This window comes from Prionailurus viverrinus, chromosome D3, assembly GCF_022837055.1.
Source record: "Prionailurus viverrinus isolate Anna chromosome D3, UM_Priviv_1.0, whole genome shotgun sequence".
Classification (NCBI taxonomy): domain Eukaryota; kingdom Metazoa; phylum Chordata; class Mammalia; order Carnivora; family Felidae; genus Prionailurus; species Prionailurus viverrinus.
In genome coordinates, this window is record NC_062572.1 from 32,261,544 (window position 1) to 32,267,832 (window position 6,289).

Below are 6,289 nucleotides of genomic sequence, written 5' to 3' on the forward strand. Positions count from 1 at the left end.
TGCAAAGAAGGGTCAAGCCTCTCTTCTTTATACATCAATCAACACATAAGAATGTCATTATTCTCTACCTAAAATGCATATCACGGGTAAGGACAAAGCCAATATGTGGAAAACATGTAGTCAAGTCTTTTTTTTTTTTTAACTTGACTTAAAAGTGTATTTGTTCTTCAAGTAAGGGTAGTGATGCCAAACAAACAAGCGAAAAACAAAAAACAAAAAAACCAGGAAGGGGGGTGAAGAAGGAGGGATGGGACAGACACAGAGCAAATTGTGATCTGAAAGATATCAGGAAAAGGACAATAAGAGTTAACCCTCAATCTAGAGGTCAAAAACTCTAAACATAATTTCATTGGATACTGAGAGAGAAACCAACATAACGTCAGAAGACAGTAGCAATAATTGGCAAACTAGAATCTGAGTACATTTTTTTAAAACTTGGTAGTTAATTGGACATTGAGCAGAGGGATCCTTCCTGTAGATGACTTCTGTTCTCTACATTCAATTGCACACCTGATCCAAGACTCAGGCCTGCATCCTGTTTGATTGTGACAGCTTCCCTCCCATTTCTCCCAACATAAATGCACATTTTCCATCAAGCTAATTTACAAGCACATATTTTACCGGATCATGGCCATGTTTATTAAAAGAAAATAAAGAAAGATAAATTTTCAATGGCTCCCCTAGTTTCCACCAAAAAGAGAAAAAGAAAAAAGAAAAAAAGTGAAATAGATTCTTCTCCTTGGCTTTCTATCACTCCCAATACGTATCAGGGATTTTCCACCCTTAACCTCAACATATGCTCTTGGCTGTAGTCAGACTATTTTGCCACTAACGAGTACTCAAGTAAAAGCTGTTGCTTTCTTACATCTTATGTTCCCTTTTCCTCCACCCTTCAAAGATTTATAAACATACTCATGTATTAATCTCCCTTGATTTTACTAATTTTAAATCTAATATTTCCTGTCTCAAATTTTACATAGTGATATTCCCTGGTGAAGAAGGAAAGAGCCAAATATATTCTAATCACCTTAGGGCCTTTTCCAAACTTATCCTCCTACTCCCATCCCCAAACTCTGCTGTGTGCCCACAATCATCTGTGAGTTTTAGTGCTACTGATATGAGAATGCACCATATCCTTCATTCCTCATTGCTATAAATAAGTTATATACTATTCTGATTCTGACACCAATTACAATGTGTATATATTTTCACACATCTCCAAGCAATTCTCTGACATCAGCAGGGTGTCCTACAATTCAACTCAATTCTGACACTGCCAACCTGGACTTAGCATCAGGTCTCACAAGGCAAGAGCTGAGTTCCTACAAGACTGCCTCCACCTCACTTCAGACACCAATGGCAAGTCCAGTTATCACCTGTGCTTCTGACACACTGGCTATAGATAAGAGATTGCCACAACTTCCTCCTTCAGTTTGATTGATTTGCTAGAAAGGCTCACAGAACTCAGAAAAAACATTTTACTTACTAGATTATTGGTTTATTATAAAAAATCAGGAACAGCCTGTTGGAAGAAATGCACAGGACAACATACAGAGAAAGGGGTGTGGAGCCTCCATGCTCTTTTGGCAAACTGCTCTCCCCAAATCTCCTTATGTTGATTAACCTGGAAATTCTCCAAAACTTATCCTTTTGGGTATTTATAGAGGCTTCATTACATAAGCCTGACTGATAAAATCATTGACCAGTGGCAATTGAACTCAATATCCAGCAACCCCCACTTCCTGGAGGTCAGGGAGTAGGGTGATAGTGGGGGTGGGACTGAAGATTCTGACCTTCTAATCACATGGTCAGTTCTTCTGATGACAGCTCTAGGTGATTACAAATCCTTTAGGGGAATTCTAAAAGCCACATTATTGACATAACAAAAAACAACTTTATTGCTCTCATTGCTTAGGAAATTCCAAAGGTTTGAAGAGCTCTGTACCAGGAATAGGGATACAGACCAAATATATATACTTTTATTATACATCACAATATCACACTATGCCATACTAGTTCATTTTTAATTACTTGGAATGTACTTTCATATACATATGCCTATTATAATTGGCCTTGGCCTGTTTGATACTTGAGGACAAAAACACTGAATGGCCACACTCCTGGCATTATGGCTGAGCATATGATAGGTGCTATTCACCAATGTCTATGTACCTTCCAGGTACACAGTAGGATTGATTTATCCAGCTCACTTGGATGTTAGATCATGGAACTTATTTTAACAATGGAAATGTGAGTGGAAATAGAAACTCATATGCCAGGGTGGGGCTTCCATCATCCTGGGTCCCTGAGTAACTACGAGACTCCTGCTAATTTGCACTAAGCATGTAACATTATGGAAATACAAACTTTTGCTATGTTAAGTCACTGACACTTGGGATCTGTTTGTTTCTACAGGATATCCTTGCTTCCCAAAGTGTGGCTTTTGGACAAACAGCACCTGGAAGCTTGTTCAAAATGGAAAATCTCATTTCCTACCTAAGACCCACTAGATCTGTATTTGATTCTAAAAACTTTCCTCATGTTTCATATGGTTATTGAAGTTTGAGAAAAACTGGCCTAGACTATCTTGACAAGTACAGAAATTGTAACTTAAAAGTGGCTGAATCAAAACTTAAAATGGTACACAGAGAGCAAGGAAGGATGGCAGTGCATGCTATGTGGTGGAAAAAAAGGAGAGCTTGACTGATGGAAAACATATAATTATACAGGGAAAGATTGGAAAACAGGACATCAGTAGTGTGTGCTTGTTACTGTTGGCTGGATTTAATGAGATACTACAAGAAAGAGATGAGCTACAGAAAGAAGTGACTGAATACAAGCACGAATAAAAAGGATTCAAAAGGACAACACAACAATGTGAATGCACTAATGCCACTGAACTGTAGACTTAAAAATTAAAACGGCAAATTTTATGTTATATGTATTTTATCACAAAGTTAGAAATAAATAAGATTCTTTAGTGACACATTTGAACCCATCATTAAGGAAAAAAAGGATTTGGAGCACCAGGGTGGCTCACTTGGTTGAGTGTCCAACTGGTAGTTTCCACTCAGGTCATGATCTCACGGTCATGAGTTCGAGCCCCACCTCAGGCTCCATGCTGGAGATTCTCTCTCTCTCTCTGCCCCTCCCTTGTTCATCTCTCTCTCTCTCTCTCTGTCTCTCTGTCTCTCTCTCTCAAAAAACAAACAAAGAAACAATCTTAAAAAAAAAAGAAAAAAGAAAAAGAAAGGATTCAAGAAAATCCAGAGTCAGGGACTTTAGCTGGACAAAATATCTAAGGAAAATAGACTAAATGCATGAGTCTCCCCCAAAGCCTGTTAGACTCAAAGAATACATGAATAAAAAGAAAGAAGGAAGAAAGAAAGAAAGAAAGAAAGAAAGAAGAAAGAAAGAACAAGTCATGAGGCAAAAGGAGAAATATACAACAAGCCTAAGAAATAGGTCTAGATCTGAACTGTCCAATATGGTGGCAGTGGCCACAGGGTGCTGGTGAGCCCTGAAAGTATAATGCCTGTTTCCTATTCTTCTCATTCTTGAATGGGAGTATCTGTGTGGTCCCCTATTCCACCATTATTCACTGGCTTGAGGGAAGGTATCACATAAATTGTCCTTTTGGTTATTGGTCTCCAGATCAAGAGGAGCCACATCTGGACCTGATGTAGAGACATTTTTTACCTTTTCAAAGTTATTCCTGCACCCCAAAACTCTGATGTGCACCCCACATTCCACCAACGAAAATTGCCATTACAACCTAGAAGAGACAAGGCCTCATAAATTCACACTTATGTGCAGCATCTTGAACTATGGACAATGTTTCTATGTATCTTGAAATATTCACACTTTGAAATAATTTATGCCTCATAAGCAGAGGTGGACATTATCTAATGGCCACTGGTTTTAGCCCCATACTGAGTACTAATAGTTGATATCCCCAAAAATGCTTATTTGTTTACTAAAAAAACAGATTTAGGGACAGTATATAATGTCAAGTTTACAATTTTGTTTTATTTTCAGGAGTTAAATCATTTGGAACTGAGAAATTGGCCATCCTACAGATGATAAATACTGTCAAGGACACTTCATCACCAATGAATGTACCTTCTCATTTTGCAGCAGTTACTGACAATTTGGCAGGAAGACCAAAAATACTCTGAATATCACACATCAGAATGACCAGTTAAAATGAGTGGTCTGGTCCTTCCATTTTATTAACCATTTCTTTGAACACATATTTTTACATCATATAAAGTCCCTGCATAAGCAACAAAAGTTAATATATAGTACCATACAACAGTTACACAGATTATTTTGGGCGGGGGGGGGGGGGAGGGGGCAGTGGGACTTTGTGTTGGGATTCTAGGGATTGGCTTGTTTACAGATATTTACCATGTCACTATATACATGTATTCCTTCCAACTAAAGACACATTCAATACTGGTTATTTCTGTCTCATTCATATAGATATTAAGACATTTGAGCATTTCCTTATAGAAAAGGTCAGACCTTGTTTGAAACCCTGAAGCACCAGAGCAGAGAGTGAGCCTAACAAGTACTGGGTTCCCAGGTGAAGTCAATGTAAACCTCTAGAGCCAAAGTTTGACTATACCCAAGGATCAGAGACCTAGTGACCTCAATTAGCATTCAGTGAATGCTACCAGGCAATCTGCTATTGAGCAGCAGATTAAGTACACATTTGTTTAGCAACAATAACAAACATCACCTGAGTGCCTACTCTGTACCAGAAACTGCTGCAGACAACAGGACCACAGAGATGAGCATATAGGCTGAGGAGCCAGCTTTCACAGAACCTAGGTTCCTGAGATGTGCCATGTAAAACATGGACTGTGGTTTCCCATCATAATTGCATACTGATCACTTACATTAATGGATACACACAAGATTGTTCAGTTAAAAGGACCAGAAACATTTGAAGAGCTAGCTGTCCCTTCACACCTCAGTTGTCAACAACCTGCTAATTTGCTATTTTCCAAAGCATTGGATGTTTTATGCACTTTCCTGCTTGTACCAGCACTGTTTTGTTTTGTTTTGTTTTGTTCTGTTTTCCTAGACTCTGAGCTGTCAAGGGTAGGGATCATGTCTATAAGTTATTTATGTGAGCCATACCCAAGAAGTTCCTCTGCCCCTGAGCTGTTGACAGTTCATCATTATGTGACCCTAATGGACCATAGCTTTATTTATACTATTTCCTTTATTGGGAACAGTCTAGACATGGATATCCAAAACAAAAGAGAAGGTATTAATACCAAAAATATGAGAGCTGTAAGGACCAAGCTCTTCACTTCAGATAAGAACATTGCGACCCAGTGGTCAGAGACTTGCCCAACGTAACAGAACTGCTCTATGGCAAAGCAGGCCTCCTGGTTTCTGGGCCATTCCTCCAACCACTGACTGGTGCATCTTTCCCTAGTATTTATTCTATGTGCAACATTTCTTTAAAATAAATAATCAATCTTTATGGTGCTTCACAAGTTTTCAAAGTGTTCTCACATTTTTTCCATACAGTTCTCATGACCATCCTATGAGGTCAGCACAGATGTGGAATCTGAAATGAGATGATTATGGTAACATTGCTGGTTGGTGGCAAAGTTAAGACCTGAACTCAAATTTTCTCCCTCCATTCTACATTGGAAAAAACAAGACTCCCTGTGTTAAAGATAGGCACCTGACCTCCGGCTGCTGGAGTTAGATTGCAATGTGAAAAGAATATGGTGAGGGGGTTTCAGACTCCATGACAGATTCTGAGAAGTTCAAAGATAACTTGGCTATGGGCATGTGCTACATGCAGGATGGGGGCACCTAGAGTCCCTGACATGACCCAAAAACACTCATTTGGAAACCCTGGAGTGAATCAGAATAAGACAATTAAGAAAGGGTCACAGAGACTTTCACATTAGATGAAGCAAGGTTTGTAGCATGAAGGTTTATGTCCAGGTAAGTGCAAAAACATGATTGACAGAGTGTAGGTAAGGAAATTCCATTCTTGGACAATTATGAACATAAGCCATAAAATCAAAAGTTCAGAAAAAGAGAGCTGTAGAGTCATCCTATAACAAATGAAATGGAAATGGAAATGGAAATTTCAAATGCAAAGAATTTGACCACTCAATTCTGCCTTGAAAAGCATGCATGACTCCCACGAGCATCAAGCAAAATTATGAAACTGCTTCCATGGAAAGAAAGCAATCACACAGCCTTTCTTTCAGTTATAATTATAGTTTCAGTTATAGCTATTCCTCACACTGAG